Genomic DNA, 25,802 nt, shown 5'->3' on the forward strand with positions numbered 1-25,802 from the left:
CCGGAGCACGATCCACCGGCACAGGGACCACCGGAGAACGATCCACCGGCACAGGGACTACCGGAGCACGATCCACCGGCACAGGGACTACCGGAGCACGATCCACCGGCAAAGGGACCATCGGAGCACGATCCACCGGCACAGGGACCACCGGAGCACGATCCACCGGCACAGGGACCACCGGAACATAATCCACCTGAACTGGGACCACTGGAACAGGCACGGAGGGAGCCTTCCTTCTCCTCCTCCGTTTCAAGACCACCAGAACTGGGTCCATCGGCATTGGGACCACCGGAACACGATCCACCGGCACCGGGACCACCGGCACAGGGTCCACCGGAAGTGGATCCATAGGTACCACCGGACTCCGGAGAGGGGCCCTCCTCCGCTGTCCAATGAAATAATCCACAGTCACCTCGAATGTTGCCCCCTCCAGTGCCCTCATTACAGTCCAATCGAATGGTTTGTCGAGGGCATAATTGAAGAGCTCCTTAAGAGTTTCATCTCTGTATCCCAGTCCCTCTGCAGCCCTCTTAAACTCCTGTGCAAATTCCCTCAGATCAGTTCCTTGTTGCCGCATAGCTCTAAGGGAGCTAAACTGGACTATACGGTCCCAGAGGGGACAGGAGATAGCAGAGGGAGGGGATTGCGGTGACCTCTTTCTCCGCTGAGTCCTCATATTGGTTGGATCCTTCTGTCACGTCACAGACAAAGGAAAATGGTGCGAGGACTCAAGTGCAGAAAAGGATATATATTTATAACAAATAAAACAAACTCAAAACAAAACCCACGAGGGGGAAAAACACATAATAGAATAATAACATATAAACTTAAACAAACCAACAGAATCACGGGGAGGACGGAGGACGGAAGACGCAGACATTACACAAGGATCCAACACAGACTGACAAACACAAGGAGATTATAAAGGGAACAAACAAGGCAGATAATGAGGGAGAACAGGTGGGGCAAATGAACCAATAATCAGATAACAAGGGGGAGGGAACTGACAGGGACACGAGCACATGCTCAACATAACAAAACCCACAAGTGCACACACGACAGGACAGGCATGTGACAATATCATGCAATTCAGACTTTATAACTTGAAAAGTCAGAACTGAATATTCTCGGAATTCTGAAAAAAAAGTCCATCAGTCCCTTTTTTTCTATAAGAATTGGACTTTATAACTCGCAATTGTGAGTTATAAAGTGCAGTTCAGACTTTTTTTCTCACAATTGCGAGCTTACATGTCAGAATTGTGACTTTATATCACGCAGCTGCAAGTTTATCTCAGAAATGTGACTTTATAACGCAATTATGAGGAAAAAAGTCAGAATTTTGAGATAAAAATTTGCAATTACTCTTTTTATTTTTTTATTTAGTGGAGACCAGAAACGAAAATGCTAAAAAAAAAAAAATTAAAAAATAAAAACACATCTTAATACATAAGCTCTTAGATGCTGGCTATTTCAGCTTTAGTTATGTATATGGAGCATACTATATTCATGTGCATTATAAGCTACTTTAGAGAGTCTGTAAATAAATATAAATATAAATGCAAATAAATAAGGTACAATCTGGTAAAGAAGGCAGATCATTGGAGAGAAAAAGACCCAGATACTTTATCACAGTCATTAACAGTGTGTGTGTGTCTGTGTGCGCGTATGCACGCAAACGTCACGCATGTACAGCTGATCATTAAGCCATCTGTGAAGATTTGAGTTTGCAGTTGTGGATGGTGTTATTTAAAGACCTGTCTACTGATCTAAAGTAATGGATCTATCTTTCCATCTATATATCTATCTATTCATCCATCCATAACGTCTAAGAAATTACTTCCTGTAACCCTACCAACATCTTTCATCTCATTTCCCGTTCCATTTTAGAAGCTGGTGCCAAATTAGTCATTTAACATTTCAACTTTCAGTGATTCTGGAGACTACAATGGAGCTTGCATTGGATCTTAAAAAGGGCTTTTTAGAAACTTTAATCTGACATACAGGGATTGTGTTTTGGCTGGAGGTGTGTTACAGCTTATGTTTTAGGTAAAAGTTTTTATTTTTTTTATTTTTTTGCATTAAAGCAGCACTGGGTAACTTTTGCTCTCGGGGTCCCCCTACAGTTGGGAAAAAATAATGTCCTCAACTACTGTCGTAAGCTGTCATCCTACAACAGGGGATGCCATCGCACGTGCATTTGTTGACATGACAACCCTGATAGCCCTGAAATAGTGATGCGTGGGTCGTCTCATAACCCGCGGACCCCGTATGTCTATTTAATGGTCGCGGGTGCGCGGCGGGTCATAAAAATATACACAGTGGTGCGGGGCGGGCCAAATAACTTCATAAAAGTGCCCCCGCGGGTTGGTGCAGCACTAACAGTTACCCTGAACGCTGCAGGAGGAGTTCACATGCAGGTGTTCTTCTGGCGTCACGTGTGAAATGTCTTCATCCCAGGTACAGTCAGTGGCATGTTTCAGCATGTCATATGAATATAATTTCATGGGTTTTATTTTGTTTAAACGCCAAATAATCGCAATGCTCACGTTTACAAGCCAGCGTCATTATAGTAGTCTATTGGTTACCGTTTTACAGAATCTATATGATACTTCAGTTCAATGTTTGAGTGGTAGGTAATCACCATAACAAGCATGACAGCATCGGTCGGGCACGCCTCCTTCAGCTCACGCCAATGAGCAAACGCTGGTCACATGTTGATCCTCGTCCTGCCTTTAATCCCATCACTTTTTCATTTCCTCTTATTGCTTTCCTCCAACAAAACCTTTTCTTTCTTATTTGTCTCTGCTGCTTCGGACATGACTATATTATCCGACGAACAAAGTTGGGCACGCACGTCCAAATTTAAGGAAGTGTGGGTGTTGGTGGAAGTGACGTATATGCCGTAAAGCAGTCAAATTTTGTAGTTCTTTTTGTTCTCGGGTTACTACCCGAAACTCGAAGTTTAAAAGTACGATTAAAAATGATACAGACCCCATCAAGCTATGACAGACGTGTCATTCAAACGATTGTAAGTCGATCACAAGAGTCTTGAAAATATATTATGAAGGTTGAAAAGTTACCTAGTGCTGCTTTAACAGGTGCCCGGACACACACTGAGGTAATTTGTGGGCCTTACACCCCCCCGAGGACTGACTCAAATCCCATTTTGGGCCCCAAGAGTGGAAATTGTCCTCTGGTCATTATGCTTCATCAGACCCATGAAAGAAGCATTTGACTTTCCAGAGAGAGGGGGCTGATTGGCCATTTGAGTAATATAAAAAGACCTCCGCTTCAGCAGGGAGAAGGATGTGATTTCTGCGTCCAGATCGGCATGCCTCTCTGCGGTCTCTGTATAACCCCCCACACCCAAGTACTGATGATGTCGGGTAATGGACCTGCTCCAGAGAGCGTCTTTGTGCTGCATGTTTGTTCATGTTCTTTGGGCTGATGGTTATTATTGTTGCTGAAGGCATGCACTGAGGAAATGGAGCTCTGTGGGAACCTGAAAGAGTAAGTGAGTGCTGACTGAATCCAATTCAAATCGGCCACTTGACATATTAAAACTTTAACTCTTTTAAAAGGAACTTTGTCCGAGTTCCATGTTCTTATGGTCATGATTCTTTGTTTTTCATTGTGTCATGTTTGCCTGCGTGCCGGTTCTTTTGACCCAGTTTCCCAGAGCGTCTCATTACTGTATTTGATCCACCTGTTGTCTAGTTAACCCCTTTAATCTCACCAGTTACAATAGAGACAGTAATTATTTTTTTGTTCATAAATTTTTTTTTTCATTTAAAAATGTCACTGACTGGTGTTTTAGTGCATTTCCAGCAAAGGAAAGAAAAACAAAAACAAAGAGTCTCAATTAAATATATTTATTGTTACATGGTTGTTTTAAATTGTCACATGACCAGAGCAGTTTACTTCATCCCTGCATCCCAATTTGCATACTATCCATACTAAAACGTATTAGAAATGAGCATGAGTATGTCCCAAATCGTAGTATGCTGAAAAGAGTATTCCAAAGACATACCCGGATGAAATTTGACGTGATTTCAATTAGAGCTACAAAAGCAGATTAAAAAAAGTGTTAAAAACTACAAACATGATGGATGTGCGAGCCCAGCAGTTAAGTAGAGAGGTTTAGATGAAGGGTTTTGAGTGAATCATTATCAGTATTTAACCTGACAAAAAGATATTTCTTCAGTGTTGTCCACATTATATTTCACCTGCAGCCGCATTATGAACTTTTGTAATGTTATGTTTGGAAGTTAACCTTTTAAAGCATCATTACATTTAAATTGCAAACACATGAGGAGAGTCTCTGCGTTAAAGACCAACGAATGGCAGATCAACGTGCGGCTACATTTCTTTCCGATATGGTAGGAAATTAAACTGAATGTGGAGGGATTGATCTATGACGATGATTGACGGCTGTTTAAACTGTGATGAGATGCACATAGCTAAGCAACAGAGTCCAATATAGATGACAAAGTAGTATGTGCCAAAACATACTCTTCTGCTACACACTCAAAAGTATATACTTTTTGTTCACAAAAAGAGTACATACATTTAGGACTTAGTATAAGTGGGCAAATTTTGACGCAGGGCTTGTTTGCACAGTGAGAAGATGATGGCTGCATTAAAGCTCCAAAACAAAATGTAAATAAAGTTTGTTAACTTAAAGATATGACAAAGATTTTGCTACCCATTAGCTTTAAGCTTTAATTAGTTTAAGAATATATGAATGACGAATTATTCTGTTTTGTTGAGTGTGGTCATAGAATGAGTAAACATGTGGATGGCAATAGTGACCGTTGGGATAATACAGTGCATTTAGGTATACATATACTTACAATGAACTATCCAGTTGGAGTTGTTCGAGAAGGCTGCACTAAAATGTCGCAATGACAAAATTACAGTGAATAATGCATTAAAAAAAAAATTAAATGTTAAAAATAAGTTTTGTTGTAATACTGGTTAAACTAATATAATGTTATATTTGTTACAATACAGTATTGATAAAGTAATAAAGTAGTATTTCTATCAGAATGTGATGAAAGAGTTTAAAATGTGTTAATAACTGGGCTGAAATATATACATAAGAATTTTGATGATTGCAGAAATATGTTAATTCATGCATGATTCCACCGACCATAAAACACAATTTCCATAAAATCGTGTAAGACACTTTTCCATAAAAACTGCAAAAAATAATTATTTATTATTTCAAGGCGTTACTAATGACACATCATTTAGATATTTTCATGCCTGGGATTAAATGGGTTAATTATCTCATTAGTTCCTATACTTCTTCTGTTCCCAAGGTATCTAGGTCAGTGTTTGGGGTATTGTTTGAAGTCTGTTTCCCTGAGTATTTTTAAATTAAAGACTTAATTAATGATTTTCTGATTTATTCATATTTGTGCACTACTTTTTAGATGACTAAATGCAATTGCAAAAAAAAAAAAAAAGAAGAAAGCAAAGTGAGTTCTTACAGTCATACCTTTTAAGTGATGATTAGGTGTCTAAATATTACAGCTATTGTATACACTGTAGATCAAAATAAATACATAAATGAATAAAAGAAACAGAAATAAATAGAGTAAGGGGGGAGGGAACTTCTAGGCTAATACAGAGACTATGAGGACAAAACAAAACTGATATGAAGAAAAAGAGGAGTGTAGAGAAAGGGCATAAATCAAGGTCAGCCTGCTGGGTTCTAGGCAAGCTACGGGATTGTGAGATTGTGCCATTAATGAAATGAAACAGCTGGCTCTGCATCCCTCTTGATATCTACACCCAGAAATGCTCACTTTCTCAGCTCATACACACACTCACACACACACACACACACACACAAAACCATGACACCTTCAATCAGTCAGCATCCGTTCAGATTTACCTCTTATTCAACACTCGCTGTATTGTGCTCTCCAAGCAACTCGTTAATGTAGTGCTCTATAATTATATTGCTATGGAGACGCAGTTGGGTTCTCCATCATTTGCCTGTGACTACTACATCTACATTTGATAGAGATACAGATTTTTCATAAATGACTGACGGCACACTGCATTCCATGGGAAATCAGCTACTGCCACAATTACACAATGTTGGGGGTAACGCAGGACAAGTAACACATGCTAGGTGAATATTTGAATTTAAAACATAATTCATATCCAACTTTTTGATTTGTATTATATGTTATATGTTTCCTATTTAAAAATGGAACAAATTTTCACCGCTTCTCTGATGTTTATGTTTGAATAGTTGCGGTTGGTTCTGGTTTGAAGGACATTTCATGTTGCTCGCTGCGACTGCTCTCTCTTCTGGGTGTCGGCTGCTCACTGGTGGTCTCGGTGGTCTCCCTTGGGCTTGAGCTGCATGGTGGCTGAAGTTTGCACCGGGCTAGCGTCATCAGCATCCGGCATGATGTTGGGATGTTCCGCTTCTCGGCTGCTGAGTCTCGGCTGCGCCGTTGTTCCGTCTTGCATTGCGGTCGTGGAGCGCCTTGGACTTCTGCATTGACCCCGGTGTGTCCACAGAAGTGCCTGGAAAACTTTATCTGCCTCCTGCATGGTGCTGCGGCGATCCCCATCGTCTGAATCGTTATGAAGACCCATCATCTGGTCTTCAGCTGTCATGCCTCAACGACGTCATCAGGACACTGCCGCTGGGAGAAATGTAAAACATGCAGTGGACCACAGTTTGCTGCGGAGCTTACAGAGACTTCCACCATCAGCTCTGTTTCTGTTCACCATCAGCTCTGTTTCTGTTCACCATCAGTTCTGTTTTCTGTTCACCATCAGCTCTGTTTCTGTTCACCATCAGCTCTGTTTCTGTTCACCATCAGCTCTGTTTTCTGTTCACCATCAGCTCTGTTTTCTGTTCACCATCAGCTCTGTTTCTGTCCACCATCAGCTCTGTTTCTGTTTACCATCAGCTCTGTTTCTGTTCACCATCAGCTCTGTTTTCTGTTCACCATCAGCTCTGTTTCTGTTCACCATCAGCTCTGTTTCTGTTCACCATCAGCTCTGTTTTCTGTTCACCATCAGCTCTGTTTCTGTTCACCATCAGCTCTGTTTCTGTTCACCATCAGCTCTGTTTCTGTTCACCATCAGCTCTGTTTTCTGTTCACCATCAGCTCTGTTTCTGTTCACCATCAGCTCTGTTTCTGTTCACCATCAGCTCTGTTTTCTGCTCACCATCAGCTCTGTTTCTGTTCACCATCAGCTCTGTTTCTGTTCACCATCAGCTCTGTTTTCTGTTCACCATCAGTTCTGTTTTCTGTTCACCATCAGCTCTGTTTCTGTTCACCATCAGCTCTGTTTTCTGTTCACCATCAGCTCTGTTTCTGTTCACCATCAGCTCTGTTTCTATTTTGTTCACCATCAGCTCTATTTTGTTCACCATCAGCTCTGTTTTCTGTTCACCATCAGCTCTGTTTCTGTTCACCATCAGTTCTGTTTCTGTTCACCATCAGCTCTGTTTCTGTTCACCATCAGCTCTGTTCCCTTTCGAAAGGGAACTCGAGCTGCGTCAGCTGACGCTATGGGGAACGCCTCCAGCGTGACCGGTGTCTGAGCTACTATCAAACCACAGCAATCCTATTGACCGGCGACAGCCTATGATGTCATCAAGGTGCGACCAGGAAGTATATAAGGGCGCCTTGCAAACATGACACCAGCATCTTCGTCTTCAGGGACTGTTTTTTGTCTGAATGCTTCAAATCAAAGGTAATCCAGATTCATTTATTTTCTGCCTGGGATTAAGAGCATGCACAGTCAAGCTCTTGTGGAGTCATTTGTTCGATTGTGTGTAATGTGAGCGAAGTTTTCAATCCGAGATCGCTCCGTTCTCGTCTAGCGCTCTTCCTGAGGGAAGAGCGTTTTTGCATCTGAGATTAGTGATGTGATCCCCGCTCACGCTGAGGCTGAGCGCGGATGCGCGTCACATTCCCTCGGATGGGGTCGCCGATCGCCGCGAGGGGATGTTTCCCTCCGGCGATCTAGCGACTGACGAGACTAATCACGAATGCTCGTAGGGATGGCTGGTGAGAAGGGAAATTAATTTCTCAGCCATCCTGACTGTGTATGCTGAGCCGATGGCTGTTATGAGCGCGCTGCATGCAGGCTGCGGCCGTCATGTGGGCGCATTAAAGGAGATATTGCTCGTTTAAATGGAACGATCGATTTCTCCCCGGCCATAAAACCGTCGGCTCAGTTGAGCTTTTCCATTCCTTCCTGATCTCCTGACTGAGATCGTGAGGGTATGGAAGAACCCATATTCAGTGTATTCACGGACATCAGCGGGTGTTAAATGCTGATGTTTGGAGGATGGGTGGATATGGGTATGTGTTCTAGCTCCAACCCTGCCATCTGAGCTTCTTTCAACTATGTTTCAAGAGGTTTAGATGGCGGGGCATACACGGCAGCGGGTCAGCCTGGTGCTACTTTTACGCCGTGTCGGTGTTGCAAGTATACTGGGAAGACCTGCTGAGGGATCTCAATCAGGGAAAATACCCTGACCCGCGGCGCAGCTGTGCGCCATATCAGCGATAGCAGGGCCTGAGGGCCAGTGTCACAGAAGCGCGGGTGGTGGTGTCCGAGGACCCGCACACCGCTGAGATCCGGGTCCCAGGCAGGCGGGAGGCGTCACGGTATACGGACCAGTGACGGGGCCTGAGTGCCAACATCGCCTCTCATGCTCCCCGCGGTTAAGGGCGGGGCGCAAAGAGGCGGACTCCCACATAAGAGGAATAGTATCACAACGCTGTTGGCGTGAATGAAATATCTCTCCCTTAGGTGGGTGAGTTAAAAATTACATCTCATTTACTGCTCTTCTTCATTTTCTCCCCAGGCGCTTCTTACATCCGGCCCTGAGGGGGGCCATGACGATGATACTCTAGACCCCGCCTGGCTGGGCTGTGAGAAGTGCACCCTCAGGCGGTTGCGCTCCTAAACATGCATACTGTGAGTAAAACTTATGTGTGGATATCGTCGCGCAGGAGGAGAGCTGGTAAGTCCCCCTTGCGAGGGAAACATTTATTATTTATGTTGTGTGAGACTTCATGCTCCCCGCCAAGGGTTTGGGGATCACGGTATCGATGGAGGACACCATAGGGCCCTGTAGTTCCCCTGTCCGGTGGCTAAAACGATTTTTAAGATGCCGTTATGTGGTATGTCTAGAGCTAGCTTTGCTAGGAGAGAATAGCCGCCATTATATGTACAGCTGTGCGAACAGTTTTTTTGCCTTCTCTCTGTGTGATGAAGCAGTATTGAGGCAACCGCTCATTCTTGTAGGAATGGGCTGTTGTTTTAGGCGAGTGTGCTCTCCTAGTCAAACAGGAAGCTCTTAGCCACCCCAGGGTAAAGCGGTCAACGTTGCCCCTCGTGGAATTTCATAGACGGGAGGGTGAGTTTAGGCTTACGCACGAACTACAGATTTATGTCTAGCCTCGCAGGGCTTGGACGGAGTATTATTGAGGTTGTTTCGCTCCCCCGAGCCGCGTATAATACTCTTATGTAGGCTGGCCCTCTCCGGGCCACTGCATCGGTTGGCCTAGGCTTTTGCGGGATGGGGGGCATTTCTTTCCAAAGAAGGAAAGTAATTATCGCCCGAGGCCCTCGGTTTGAATATTGCAGGGCATTTTCTTTCGCATCCCTAGTCAGCCTCCTCTTACATTAGAGTCGTCCGGCCAAGGCCCGCCCCCTTCTCTGCGTTTTGGGGTTTTTAGTAATGCAGGTTGGTGTGAAGCAGAATGAACAGCGACTTAGCCAGTGGTCGTGGGGCGGGGTTTGGTGTCCCACGCTTGTACGCAGGTGGGCTAGTTTTGCGAAAACCCCGCTTTCCAGAGCTTGTTGTGGCTGCCACCTTCTGGCGGCCCCTGGCCCCATCCTGGAGGATGTTGGGCCGGTGGGTAGCATATTTGTGAATATTTTTTGCCCTCTGCTCTGTGTCTTCTGCTCCACCTTTTAGGGCTCGGGTTGAGCTGCACTCGCAACCTGCGTACTTCGTAATGGTTCGGTCGGATGCTCCCCTGGAAGCCGAAGCATTGCCATGGCTGACGCCCTAGCGTGAACGGTAGGCCGCTGCATGAAGGAAGAGCGGCTGCCCTGATGCAGGTGACGTAAGTTGTACTCCCCTCGCTTTGAGGGTCTAGGTACTTTCTGCTGAGTACACTGCTTTTGGCAATGTGTTTAGGCTATGTCTGTAGGCACTGCCGGATGGGACTGCGTCATCGCATGGAGGACCCCGTGAGCCTCCGGGATGAAGCCAGCCCCGGGAGGGGCATGGGCTACCAGCTGGCTGTGAGCAGCCAGCTTGGGCAGTCCTGGCAGTGGACTCTGAGCAGGAGGCCTCAGCAGGCCTCCTTGCGGGTGAGTCGCGACATCGGGCCAATGTGCGCCTGGGAGGAATATCCCCGACGATGTCGGCTTCAGCAGTACCTCGTCGACAAGCAGGACCATCATGGCCTCCCTGGGGTGATTCCCCAGGTGGTAACTGGATGTCTAGGTCTTCGTCAGCCAAGCAGACAGCCACTGTCAGCCCGACTTGGAGCGGCCAGCATTCATCCGACCTGCCAGCGAGCATTCGTCGCTGGCATGGCTACAAGCCCAGTTAGTAGGCCTCCCTAGGCCTCCCTGAGGGCCTGCTGGGGTGCAGCAGGCCTTGCCGGGCTTCCCTTGAGGGGGTATTCCCGTGCTTCAGGTGTTAGACGGCAGGTAGTAGGCCTCACCAGGCCTCCCTGAGGGCCTGCTGTGGTAGCAGTAAGCCTCGTCTGGCTTCCCCCAAGGGGTCGTTCCTGGGCTTCAGTCACTGGATGATAGGTAGTAGGCCTCGCGGGGCCTCCCTGAGGGCCTGCTGGGATGCAGCAGGCCTCATCTGGCTTCCCCTGAGGGGGTACTCCAGGGAACTAGCGCTGGATAACAGTTCCTGGGCTCCAGTCACCAGATGGCAGGTAGCAGGCCTCACCAGGCCTCCCGGAGGGCCTGCTGGGTTGCAGTAGGCCTCATCTGGCTTCCCCTGAGGGGGTGGTCCAGGGCCTCGGCCACTGGGTGACAGGGATTAGGCCTCGCTAGGCCTCCCGGAGGGTGAGCCCCGGTTCCCGGTTCCTATGACAGTGAGCATGGTTGCTAGCCAGGGTGGCTAGCATGATCTGCTATCAGGTAGCAGGTCTCACCAGGCCTCCCTGAGGTCGTTCCCTGGTCTCAGTGCCGGCTACGAGTAGCCTGGCAAGTAGTAGGCCCTGCGGGGCCTCCCAGGGGAAATGAGTTCCTTGGACGGAGACACATAACTGGCTCAAGCTGACAGCTAGTGGTTCCTGCCATCAGGCTTCGGTCCTAGCCGGCAGCACCTGATGGCGGGCGCATACTCTAGCACGACGAGTTTACACTGCTGCTATGCGGTCCTTACAGGACAGGGACTTGCATAGGTTGCCTACAGCATGGTACCTACCAGGCAGGCTTAAGAGCTCCCCTCTTAGGAGGGTTGTCTGTGAGCTTACGGCCGCCTGGGCCTGGTCAGTTGGTCGTAGGCCCCTCGGGGCCTCCCTGTGAGATCAGCCTGTAGGCCTTCTCAGGCCTCCTGAGCACCCCTGTAATGTATGTGCTCGGTAGATCCTAGGATCGAGCAGCTGACTCCCCTCGCTAGCAAGGGTGGGAAAGCACTACGCTGAGCGCTGTTCTCCAGGATAGCCCGTCTCTGAGTTCCGGCCTGAGGCGGACACTGCCAGTTCGCAGTCCCTCAGCTTGATGCCTCTCCAGAGGCGAGTTTCCAGAGGCTCTGTTGTTAACAGACTGGGCTGGCAGACGGAAGCGTCCCGCATAGTGACGCCAGGTCAAGCCTCCCTGGTGGCATTCGGTGAAGTTCTTCCCGAATAGTGACTGGCTGGGGCGCCCTCGGGTCCCCTAGCCACATTCCCTTAAAGGAACCCCTTCTGTTGAACAGGTTGGTTCCAGGCCTTTGAGCGGCCGGGGTAGGGTACATGAAGGTGCCCCGAGGCCACAGCTCGGGCTATGACCGTAGGGAATGCTGTCACTGACAGCCTAATGTGACCAGAGGGGGAGTGGTTCAGGCATTTCAGTTGAATTTGCTTGTCCTGACAGTTGTCACTGCCAGTAGGCATGCACTCCCCTCGGCATGGCGGCGTGGGTATATCGTTCCCCATAGCGTCAGCTGACGCAGCTCGAGTTCCCTTTCGAAAGGGAACGTCCCTGGTTACGAATGTAACCTTAGTTCCCTGAGAACAGGGAACGAGACGCTGCGTCACTTTTGCCATGCCTCGGGGCCTGCCTGCGAACAGTCCCTTCAGACGAAGAAGCTGGTGTCATGTTTGCAAGGCGCCCTTATATACTTCCTGGTCGCACCTTGATGACATCATAGGCTGTCGCCGGTCAATAGGATTGCTGTGGTTTGATAGTAGCTCAGACACCGGTCACGCTGGAGGCGTTCCCCATAGCGTCAGCTGACGCAGCGTCTCGTTCCCTGTTCTCAGGGAACTAAGGTTACATTCGTAACCAGGGACGTTTTCTGTTCACCATCAGCTCTGTTTTCTGTTCACCATCAGCTCTGTTTTCTGTTCACCATCAGCTCTGTTTCTGTTCACCATCAGCTCTGTTTTCTGTTCACCATCAGCTCTGTTTCTGTTCACCATCAGCTCTATTTTGTTCACCATCAGCTCTGTTTTCTGTTCACCATCAGCTCTGTTTCTGTTCACCATCAGTTCTGTTTTCTGTTCACCATCAGTTCTGTTTCTGTTCACCATCAGCTCTGTTTCTGTTCACCATCAGCTCTGTTTCTGTTCACCATCAGCTCTGTTTTTGTTCACCATCAGCTCTGTTTTCTGTTCACCATCAGCTCTGTTTCTGTTCACCATCAGCTCTGTTTCTGTTCACCATCAGCTCTGTTTTCTGTTCACCATCAGCTCTGTTTCTGTTCACCATCAGCTCTGTTTCTGAAAATCAGCTCTGTTTTTGTTCACCATCAGCTCTGTTTCTGTTCACCATCAGCTCTGTTTTCTGTTCACCATCAGCTCTGTTTTTGTTCACCATCAGCTCTGTTTCTGTTCACCATCAGCTCTGTTTCTGTTCACCATCAGCTCTGTTTTCTGTTCACCATCAGCTCTGTTTCTGTTCACCATCAGCTCTGTTTTTGTTCACCATCAGCTCTGTTTTCTGTTAATAATCTGTTTTCTGTTCATAATAATAATAATAATTATTATTATTATTATTATTGTTATTATTATTATTATTATTATTATTACCCTAAATTCGCTCAACACCCCTAAGACCTCCGTTCATCTTCGGAACATAAAATGAAGATATTTTTGTTGATATCCAATGGCTCAGACCAGCTCAGACAGGCCTTTATTGAGACCAATTTCATTTCCTCTCTTAAAACCCATAAAAGGCACTAACGATGTTGAAACAAAGCCCATCTCACTACAGTGGTTCTACAATAATTTTAAGAAGTGATTAGAATAGTTTTTGTGCAAAAAATAAATAAATAACGACTTATATAGTGATGGGCAGATTGCAAAACAAAGTTTCGAACGGTTATGAATCAGTATAATGATTCATGATTCGGATCGCGTGTAAAATTTCTAGCAAACTGCTAAAATCATGTGACATTGGTGGTCCGAATCATGAATAGATAAACTGAATTATAACCGTTTAAAACTTTGTTTTGAAATCGGCCCATCACTATATAAGTCGTTATTTAGGGTTTTTTGGCACACAAAAACTATTCTCGTCGTTCATAAAATTATTGTAGAGCCACTGTAGTGAGATGGGCTTTGCAACGACGTCTTTAGAACCTTTTATGGGTCTTGAGAGAGGAAATTACATTGGTGTCAATGAAAGCCTTTCAATGAAAGCCATTGGATTTCTTACGGGTGTCGAACGACATTAGGGTAAGTAGTTATTGATATAATTTTTATTTTTGGTGAACTAACCCTTTAATAATAATAATAATAATAATAATAATAATAATAATAATAATAATAATAATAATAAAAAAACATATTACCGACCACAAACTTTTGAATGGATGCTATTATTATTTTATTTAAATGTTTTTAACTTTAACTTACAAGAACACACTTGCGCTTTCTAAACTAAAGCTGAAAAAGGTGATGAAAAAGTAACTACATGTTCAGTATAAATTGTCAGGATGTGACAAGACTAGGTTATTTTTACTAGTTGCGCAATATTTTAACACCTTACTGTAAAAATAACATCTCCCAGCACAGCAGATACTGAGCGGAAACCGCCGCTTCACCTTGGCTGAGCGTGTGAGGATCGGATCTGATTCAAAGCCTCCTACCTGTCCCTGTCAGAATATGTGTGGGGCGTTCTGGCACTTTAGGTGGTATGCTATCATCAGTGGTCTCAGAAGGGCAGGGTGTTAATTGAGAGGGTTTTACGCTCAGCGGTGGGTGTCCAGTGAGTTTTCGCAGCATACTTTGTTCCCTGGATGCATAGCACATCATTAGGGCCCCCATTAATGTTGGGACACAGAGTTAACAGCAAAGCAAGAACAGGGCCCTCAGTGTCAAACGCCCTGCCCCATATGAGCCACCTGCGCCACATGGCCACTCAACACCTTTTAATTGGGCAGCAGAAATAGATCTGACCCACAGGGAGCCATTTTGCCTTTTGTAAACCACCTAACATAAGCCCTTGACATTAACACCATTACACACGCCGAAAAAGGCGTCACCGCTAACATGGTTGAAGGCCCGAACGAAGCAGATCTTGGAGTGCAAAAGGGTGAGTATATTTTTTGGTCTGATAACGTTCGAGTTGGGGTCCCATTGGTGGCATCTGGCAAACAGTTTGTAAATTTGTGGTGACAACTTTATCGAAACATCTGTCTGCATTTGGCACTCCATTACACTTGAGTTGATGGCTTGAGAATGATGGCTTGAGTTGTGTTTACTAATCAAACCAGAGAGCTCCAAAATGTATCTCTAATTTATGAAACCTTCAGTGTTTCCCATTACAACACAAGCCAGCTACTCATTACACAAAGTGTCGTTTTAAACTCTAGAAAAAAAAAAAAAAAAAAAAAAAAAACATGAGAAATGTCTGAATGTTTTAGAGTCTCGAGGCGCTGAGTAAGATGCTGTATAAGGTTGGATTTGACAAAGTATTAAATACCCTGCTCTCAGCAGCGTAGTAACATAATTGAACCCAAGGGCAAAAGATACCCAAATCGCAGCTACTTAGCCACGCAATACTGTACCATATATTTAATAATTAAAAGATTCATTCCAACGGAGCGATAAGACAACAGCCTGAGAGATGCAGGGAATGACATCTGCAATTAGGCAGAGCTTAGCAGGCTGGTGTCAGAAGAGGTGACACAGCTGTCCAAACTGTAAGTTTAATCGGCATATCATGAGTCTTATTAAGTGCCAACTGACCCCCTGATGGCCTTCAGAGCTCAGAGTAGCCACTGAGTCTTGTCTTTTTGGATATAGTGCCCTGGTGCTGTGGTAAGCTCCTTCATTAGATGTCTCAGCCACCCACTGCAGCTAAACTAATTTACCATGAACAAAAGGTGTTCAGAGGTGTGACTTGAAGGGTGGTGCCTTAGAAGAGCCCAAAAATAATATAGCCAGTTTATTAATATAGAACTTGCACTTACAGCTGTGTATTTATAGTAATTTGACTGAAGCTTGGATCATCCAACCTGATTGGATGATCCAAGCTTCAGTCAAATTACTATATATATATATATATATATATATATATATATATAGTATATATAGTTGAATATATATATATATATATATATATATATATATATATATATATATATATATATATATATATATATATATATATATATATATTCAACATACAGCCTTATTCCAAAATGGATTCAATTCATTATCTTTTCCCCTTAAAGGGGTGGTTCCATGTTTTTTTTCTTTTTTTTTTCTAGGCTTGGTTGTGTTTATGGGTATCTTAATACTTTTTTTTTTTTTTTTACGCCGTATTTTTCTTATATTTTACCTTTTTTCCTTTGCTTCCTGCTTCTATGAAGCCCATCTCTCCCTGAAAAACGCAATGGTCTTTGATTGGTTAGATGGCCAAATGTAGTTTCATGTATTTTTATTGGCTGAAGTGCCAAGCCCAGGAAACATTCAGAAGTCACATCTCCGGTGACTAGCAAGGGTTTATCATGGCACCAACCCAAGAAGAAGCTTGTTGTAGTCCAAACAGGCCGTTTTTGTAGCCAATAAACTGTCATAACTTTAAAATACAATATCATAGTTTGCATTGAACTTTCAGCGCTGTAACTTTGCAGATACTGTTTATTCTCAAACAGCAACATTACACACTAACTAAAGTTATAAAAGTGAAAGCGCATGTAACCACCCATTTAAAACAGTAACCCGTCATGACAATGTGAAAGAAGATTGTCTGAAATCTGCAAATTTATGAAAAATAAAACCCTAAAAACATCATATGTACATACGTATTCACAGCCTTTGCCATAACACTCAAAATGGAGCTCAGGGGCATCCTGTTTCCACTGATCATCCTGAGGTGTCTCTACAAATTGATTGGAGTCTACCTGTGATAAATTCAGCCAAGATAACAAAGGAATGGCTACGGGACAACTCTGTGAATGTCCTTAAGTGGCCCAGCCAGAGCATCAGACATGAACCCGATTGAACATCTCTGGAGAGATCCGAAAATGGCTGTGTACGGAGGTCCTGCAAAGAAGAATGGGAGAAACTACCCAAAATAGGTGTGCCAAACTGGTAGCATCACACTCAAAAAGACGAGGCTGTAATTGATGCCAAAGATACTTCAGCCAAGTATTGAGCCAAGGCTGTGAATACTTATGTACATGTGATTTTTTTTAAATATTGTTTTAATAATACATTTGCACAGGTTTCAAACTTCAAACACGTTGTCAATATCGGGTATTGATTGTAGAATCAAGAAAAATAAAATAAAATAAGGCTGTAACATAAAATGTGGAAAAAGCAAAACGCTGTGAATACTTTCCGGATGCACTGTATATGTATACAAAATAACGATTCAGCCCTCAGGGGAATCAAGATGATAACATAATGAGATAATGTTGGCTGTGATCATAATCTGCATTTGCCTTGAGAGATTGCAGAACAGATTAAAGGCTTTCAGCAAGAATATGCCATATTAAACTCTTAAAAGATTAGCGACATCATGTTAATGCAATTATTGTAAAGCTGCTGGTATATACGTACAACCTGCATAAGAGTAAACCAAGAGCAAACAAACAAACAATAAATAAATATATAAATAAATACTGGATTAATCTATTCAGAAGTTTTCGCCTGTTTGGGTGTGAACTCCTGCTGCTTGAGTTTTTCACAAAATGCATGTTTTTCCTTGCCTATCACTCAATATGTCACACACTCAGATACAAAAATAATGTGTCAAATATTTATCATACACTTCAATGAGTTAATGAACTGAGACTACTGCATGGTTTTAAATTATTTTCAGCTCAATCATTGAACTGGTACCACAGTCAGAATATCTTAAAGGTCCCGTTCTTCGCATGTTTTCGAAGCTTTGATTATGTTTACAGTGTGCAATATAACATGAGTTCATGTTTCGCGTGTAAAAAAACAGTATTTTTCACACAATTGACTTATCTGTACAGCGCTGTTTCCTCTGTCCTAAAACGGCCTGATGATTTCCTTGTTCTATGAAGTCCCTTCTTCAGAAACACGTAACGAGTTCTGATTGGGCCAGCGCTTCCCGTGTTGTGATTGGACAGCAGCTTAGCGCACTTTGCCCGGAAAGGTCCCGCCTCTTACCATAACTTGGAGTTGCAAGCGCTGAATGCGCGCTCTTCTCCACGTGGGAGAGCAACAAGACCACGCCTCCTATTTTGCGTGTTCTTGTGGGTGGAGGGTTAGTCAACAAACGGTTCTAGTGACGTCATTACATCCCTGCACTTCCTGCTGTAGTCCAAACCGGCCGTTCGCTGTAGGCTTTAAAAGGGAACTTCTGTTAAATAAAATATCTCGCTTGGCATTGAACTTTGAGCTTTATAATTTTACAGGTATTATTTATGCTCTAACAGCAACATTACACACTAACTAAAGTTTGAAAGATGGAATCGCGAAGAATGGGACCTTTATGTTGTGCATGCCATACAGTACGTTTTTTGTATTAATAATGTTGCAAGCTACTAATTGCATGACAGAGTTGCCATACCAAAGTTGCAATTTATATTATTTAATGATATTTTCATAAATATGTGGTATTCAAATTTCCAAATTTCTGATAAATAAAGAGATACATCAATTGAAATGGTACATATGGTATGTGCTAAAACATGCTCTGGCAAATAGTGATAACAATATCAGATTAATTTAAAAATGCAGAAATGCAATCTTGCTACTTGAAAATCAATGAATGAATAATTGTATGTATGAATGAATGAATGAATGAATGAATGAATGAATATATAAATATATAAACAAACAAATAAATATTGTCAGGAAATTTAGCTAATTTTTGGTTCAATATCCCAAGAATACATGTTAAATAATTTTTTTCCGATGTTTTAAATACCCAGGGCGTAAAAATATTTGCCTTGAAATGAACCGCTTTGCTTGTATGGCTTGACAAGCAGACTAGTTACAGACAGAGGAGCGTCTGGAAGCTTCAGGGACACTTGAAACTAATTCCCAAGCCATCAATGAGCAAACAAGAAAACTCTCAGCTGTCTCAAGGTTGATGTGAAAAGAGTTTCAGGGTGCTCGAGAGAGTGGACGAGGCTGCAGGCCAATGAGAAATAGAAAGTGATGAGGACAGAAAGAGAGTGAGAGGCTGCATTTAATCCCAGAGTCTTTTATTTTTAATACCCGCCAGGTTCTTTTGTTCTTCCTTTGATCTTTTCCTGGCCAGGATATATATATATATATATATATATATATATATATATATATATATATATATATATATATATATATATATATATATATATATATATATATATATATATATATATATATTTATTTATTTTTTTGCGATACATCAACAAAGCATTGAATCAACAACAACAACAACAACAAAAAAATCAATGAATTGTGTGACTTGACAGCTAATTCTACATTAAAACAGCAGCTGCAGGGTGAGGAGAGGAGACAGAGTAGGAAAGAACGAGGCAAGCACAATGTCATAAACAAACTGGACTCCTAAACAGAAGATGGCTAGCTTGTTCTAGCTTCACTCTCAATGTTGTGCAAAAGCTATCAGCTTGTTTTAGTTAGCTCATAAAGTAGGAATTAGGGGTTCGGCGGAGTGCTGTTTTCCTCTGAAATCCATAACAGTGTGCGTGGCGTTTGGAACAAGAACCAACACACAAATCTAGGATCAAACCGGATCCAAACAAACACCCATGAGGGACCACTAAAGCCCCTGATGTGAAACTTATTAGTGTGGCAACTAACTGTCATTGTGAGTGATGACTGTCACACTGGATTGTATATAAACCCCAGATGCACATTTTATAGTCAGGTAGGGAAGTTAATAGACTTTTTTCATCTTTTATTCACCGCGTTATTTATTTTTATTTTATTTTTTATTTATAGTTAATTAGACTACACTGACATTCAAATAATTCTATTTAAAATAAATGCTGTTCTTTTGAACTGTCTATTCATCAAAAAAAAAAAAATCCTGAAAAATTGATTTACACAATTTCAACATTGATGATATCTTGAGCAGCAAATCATTATATTAAAAAGATTCCTGAAGAATCATGTGACACTCAAAGCTGGAGTATGATGCTGAAAATGTAGCTTTCCATCACAGGAATAAATTAAATCTTAAAATACAGCTCTGAAAAAAATTAAGAGACCACTTAACATCTCTTATTTTTTTCCCAGAGCTGTTTATTCAAATAGAAAACGTTTATTTTATGTTATAAATAATATTTCACAATATTACTGCTTTCTTGTATTTATTATAAAATAAATGCAGTCTTGGTGAGCATAAGAGTCTTCTTATATAAACATTAATAATCTTACTGATCAAAAAATGTCAAAAGCAAGTTAAATGATCATCCCTACACACACACATTTTCAATAGTGTCCCCAACACAAATAGTGAAGGGAAGCAAAAGACAATGAAAAGAAAAGCTTGCTGCAGTTGATGTTGTGTCGGGACAGGACGTGAGTATAGCATCTGAAGGCTTGTGCAGACTGCAGACACAGATGTGCCTCTGTAGACACAGATGTGCACCTGCAGGGGTGTGAAGGCGTACAGGGGCAGAGAGTGATGGAACATTCGATCTACTGCCCTACCACTCGCAGCTGGACCATACGCTTGAGAGCCACCAGTGAGCCAAAGAGCCCAGCTCAGTTTTCATTTTCACCTAAGAGGGACCATTACTGAGATGTCTAACACATCTGTTTATAGAAATAAGTGGCCAGATCAATTACAATCAAAGTAAGGGATGATATCTAACTCACCTCATCAATTCAATATAATGTGATTTACAACCATTTAACTGATTCAGTTCAGTTTCCAACTGTTCCAGCTAAAATGACACTAAAATTTCACCAAAAAATTACAATTATGTCATAATTTTCTCACCTTTATGCCATTTAAAACTATTTATTTCTTCCTTTTGCGGAAACTGAGGTGCAGAGATATATACAGCATATACTGATATATAGTGATATATACTGATATATATCAGTGATTATATATTATCAGTGATTTTTATTTTCTTCGTTGAAAACGTCAGCTGGGTGCGGGTTGTTACATTGATCCGCACATCACTGATTTAATTTGTTATATATAATTTGTTACATTTTTATAGCGCTTTTTTGGGTCCTCAAAGCGCTTTACATAGAAGGGGGAATCTCCTCAACCACCACCAATGTGCAGCATTAACCTGGATGATGTGATGGCCGCCATATTGCGGCAGAACGCTCAGCACACACCAGCTGATTGGTGGAGAGGAGAGTGATACTGCCAATCAGTATAAGGTTATGATTAGGAGGCCATGATGGACAGAGACCAATGGGCAAATTTGGCCAGGATGCCAAGGTTACACACCGACCCTGCGTCCCAATTCGCATACAATCCATACTAAAGAGTATTCCAAAGATACCCGGATGGTTTACTATTTCCGGTCCGAATTTGAAGTACGGATCGATGTGCACTCGAACGGCTGATATTGCCCACAACCCATTGCGAGTTGGACGAGGATTTTATTAGAACTACAAACGCGGATAAAAAGTGTTTAAAAACTACAAACATGACGGATGTGCGAGTACGACGGTTAAGTAGAGAAGTTTAGATAAAGGGGATTGAGTGACCAACTATCAATATTTAACCTGACAAAAATCAATTTATTCAGTGTTGTCCACATAATATTCACCTGCAGCAGCATTGTGAACTTTTGTAATGATACATTTGGTCATTAACTTTTAAATGCATCATTATATTTAAACTGCAAACACATGAGGAGAGTCTCTGCGTTAAAGACCCACACATGGCAGATGAACGTGCGGCTACATTTCTCTACGATACGGTAGGAGATTAATCTGAATGTGGAGGATTTGAACTGTGACGAATTTGACGATGCCTTACAGGAAAGTTAAACGGTGACGGGATGCACGTAAATAAGCGACAGAGTCCATTAAAGATGCCGAAGTAGTATGTCCCGAAGCTTGCATACTTTTCTGCTACACACTCAAAAGTATATACTTTTTCTTCACAAAAAGACTACATACTTTTAGGACGTAGTATGAGTAGGCGAAATAGTAGGCCTATGTCGAATTGGGACGCAGCACTACTCTTTGAATTGGGACGCAGCACTACTCTTTATCGAAGGACATCCTGGGATTTTTAATGACCACAGAGAGTCAGGACCTCAGTTTTACGTCTCATCCCAAGGATGGTGCTCTTTGTCAGCATAGTGTCCCCATCACTATGCTGGGGTGTTAGGACCCACACAGACCACAGTGTTAGCACCCCCTGCTGGCCTCTCTAATACCTCTACCAACAGCTACCTGGTTTTCCCAGTTGGTCTTCCATCCAGATACTGTCCAGGCCCAGCCCTGCTTAGCTTCAGTGGGAATATTGGGCTACAGGGTGATATGGCTGCTGGTATATACAGGTCAATAGCAGCAATGGTACCATGCATTTCTAATAAATATACAAAAAAAGTACTATATGAATGCTTTAAGTACATTATCTGAATGGCAATCCTGACCTGTGAGCATGTCCTCATATCCCGTGCAGCAAAAAGGCATTACGAGTCAAATCTGCACTCAGCAGGACTCTGGAGAGCATTAGGAGCATGTGGTGTCCACAAACACGAAATGGAGACGAAGTGAAAGGTTGGACTGTTCATTCGGACAGAAAATAGCTCTCTTAAAAAAGTGTAAAAAAATAATATTCCGCTTCCTCTCTGTGCAACCGTTTATGTGGGCCATGATGACTATGTGAGTGAGCGGGAGAGAGGAGCGTAATTTGGCAGTGCCCTTTGAGTGCTGTTACATATGGCCCTTGCACACTGTTAGTCTCCCGTGGCAACACTTCCCACGGATGCATCTGCAGTCAGTGAGCCGCTACTGCCACAAGTAGCATCAATCTGACGGCTACCAACTCTTGGCTTATCCACAGCCGCCACACCTGTCAGTCTGTCTATCTGTCCTCCCTCAATCCAGTTCTCTAAACCTACCCATAATTCTTGCTCACTGTCGCTGTCACCACACATCCCCCGAGGGGACACAGGCCACTCCACCCCAGGCGGCATGAGCTCTGGGATCTGTTGTCAGTGGCTAAGTGCTGTGGTAAGAAACAGTTGAATGGAAGGAGAGAAAAGAGCCTGCAATCTCTCCAGCGGGTTTGTCTTCCTCTCTCGCTCTGAAAACACGGCCGAGCGCTGATCAATGACATCGAGTTGAAATCCATTTCAGTGCAATCAATGCGGCAGCGCCTCACGCAGAGGACGACTTGCAGGCCTGACCCTGCCTTTTTTAAAGATGACCTACGCTCAGGATCCACGGCAGCCAGCCCATTATGACAGTACAGCATTTAGACAGTACTCACACACGCTCTCTCTTCCTGTTCTTCCGATACTGCTTCCTTTTCTAGCCTGCCTCTGAAGCAGCTGACTTTTCTTATTAGCATCATCAAACACATCCAAACGGGATGAAAAACACAAAGATTAAACAAAGGGTCCCGCATCTGAACCAATCAGTTGAGTTTGAGCTGGTAAGTCAGTCGTCTTCAATTTGGATCAGCACCGATCAAAAGTCTCCCGTTATTTTAGCATGCATCTGCAGTTTGGCACTGTGCCGAACATCCCTGCATAGAGTCAGCAACAAGTCTATAGCCTGAGGCATGAAGTGGGTCGACCAGCGTAAGCTATAAGATGGCTAAGACTGAACAGTTGACGGGGAATAAGTGGCATCAGGCTAGGGAAGGTCTGCAGGGAATAGGTGACACATTTGAAGCAGCAGGGGATGGACTTTGATGGACTTCCTGTAATTTAAGTAACCGCTCTGAGATCGAGTTGCACTTCTCTCGAACAGCATGCGTAAACACAGAGGCAGGAGGATTAGTTACCATGGCCTGCAACAGAATACACTGTTAACGGAACTATTCTGCTATTCTGCTTTTATGTTTTATACCTTATCTGTACAAAACACACCATGTAGAAGCATACATATATATATATATATATATATATATATATATATATATATATATATATATATATATATATATATATATATATATATATATATGTATATATATATATATATATATATGTATATATATATATATATATATATATATATATATATATATATATATATATATGCCATAGACACAATGTGATTTTGTTTTTTTATATTATATATATATATATATATATATATATATATATATATATATATATATATATATATATATATATATATATATATATATATATATATATATGTGTATATATATGTAATTAATTAATTGAAAGTAATCACATTTTAATTACATATAAATATTTGACCTGAGAACAATGAGAAGTAATTTTTCACATGGATTTTTAGTATACCATTGAATAATGACTGAATACATAAGCTTAATAAAAAAAAAAATTGTTTATTTATTTCAATCCAGCAGACCAGCGCAATGTTTGCCATTAAGTTTAGCAAAAGCATATTTGTGATATTTGAGGCTCGATGTGCTGCGGTGATACGCAAATTCCTTGTTGTATAGCTTGCACACAACCATGCTCTTGTCGACGCTTCCATCCTTTCGTTTTTTAAATCAAAATTTCCCATCCACGGGGCCAAGAAAAGCGGTCTCATCAGCTTCTTCGTTCATGTTCACTCAGATGGTTTGTTGTTGTCGTGACTCGTGAGCGCTAGTTGGTGTTCCAGCATAATTAGAAACTCATTCATTGAAAAACGTTCCGCGGTGCAAAAATAAGTGTGGTTAAAATTGTGTTATTTATGTTTGCGTAATTAATTAACGCGTTAAAGTCCCGTAGTTCATTAATCTTAATTAACACGTTAAAGTCCCGGCCCTATATATATATATGCCATAGACACAATGTTATTTTGTTTTTGTAGAAACTATTATCGCCCTAAATTGTTTACTTGTCGAACTAAAAACCTGATTCCAAAAAAGTTGGGACACTGTACAAATTGTGATTAAAAAAGAATTGCCATATTTTACAAATTTTTATAAGCTTATATTTTATTCACAATATAATATAGATAACATATCTTATGTTAAAAGTGCAATATCATCCAACTGCGGCCACAAATGAGCGTTATCGTGCTGATGGGTGTTACTGTTTTCTCAGACTGGAACTTCTTCTTCACCTCTTCTGCTTAACTGCTAGCTCTCAACATCCGGATTAATATGTTCAACATTCGCTAGTTAGTTTTTTTTCTCAAACAGAAGCTTCAAAATAAGATCTAGCATCTTGCAACATGACTTTGCAAAAACATACACGCCACTTTCTAAAGCCAAGTGGCACATTATCTGTACGCATTTTGAGCTATCCGCATGTATGTCTACGCTGTCTGATTCCGCGTGAATCTCTACACCTAAACGAACCATCATCCCTGCATGTGATTCCGCTTGTATGTCTACACCGAAACGAGCCATTATGTGTTTGTGTGTGTGTGTGTCCACAATGTAAATGGATGTATAAACGTACTATATGTTGTTGTTTTTTTTAATGTAAAAACGCAGAATGTTTCTTGTGATGGGTAGGTTTAGGGATCAGGGTTGGGTATCACACACCCCTAACATGTCAGGAGTGCAGTAACAGGGTTTGCTCACTTAGCCCGGCTTCCAGATATGAAATATGGTTTTGTCTTTTATTCAATTTATTATATTTTATTTTATTCCTTATATTTCCCTTTACTGAAACACTAAAGAGTCGAGATGAATATTGTCTGTACTATTGTGTGTCCTTCTCACTGAATGAAAGCACGTTATCAGTATGTTTTGGTTAGAACTGGTTAGAACTGGAGCTTAATCAACTCCAACCTTTGAGAGACTGTGTATCTGTGTATGTGCACAATATTCTATGTTACCGATCAGTGTTGAGAATGGTGTACAATGGGCACCCTAATTATGGGTGGACTTGTTGTTCTGGGCATGCTGGCGCCTGCTCCAGATCTGGAAGGTCACTTTGGGCCTAATTCCGGGGTGAAAGCGTCAACAAGTGACGTCTATGAAAACGTGCATCTGATTAACTGACATGAGTGGAAATTTACCATGACCGTGCATTTTTTTCT

The 25,802-nt window shown here is 42.4% G+C and overlaps 1 protein-coding gene across 3 annotated transcripts in view; it reads right to left on the reverse strand.

The window, feature by feature from the left end:
- tenm2a (teneurin transmembrane protein 2a) overlaps positions 1-25,802 on the reverse strand; it is a 429,404-nt gene that overhangs the window by 311,331 nt on the left and 92,271 nt on the right. The gene's annotated exons all lie outside the window — the stretch shown is intronic.

Source organism: Pseudorasbora parva, chromosome 11 (assembly GCF_024679245.1).
Source record: "Pseudorasbora parva isolate DD20220531a chromosome 11, ASM2467924v1, whole genome shotgun sequence".
In the NCBI taxonomy this organism is placed as follows: Eukaryota; Metazoa; Chordata; class Actinopteri; order Cypriniformes; family Gobionidae; genus Pseudorasbora; species Pseudorasbora parva.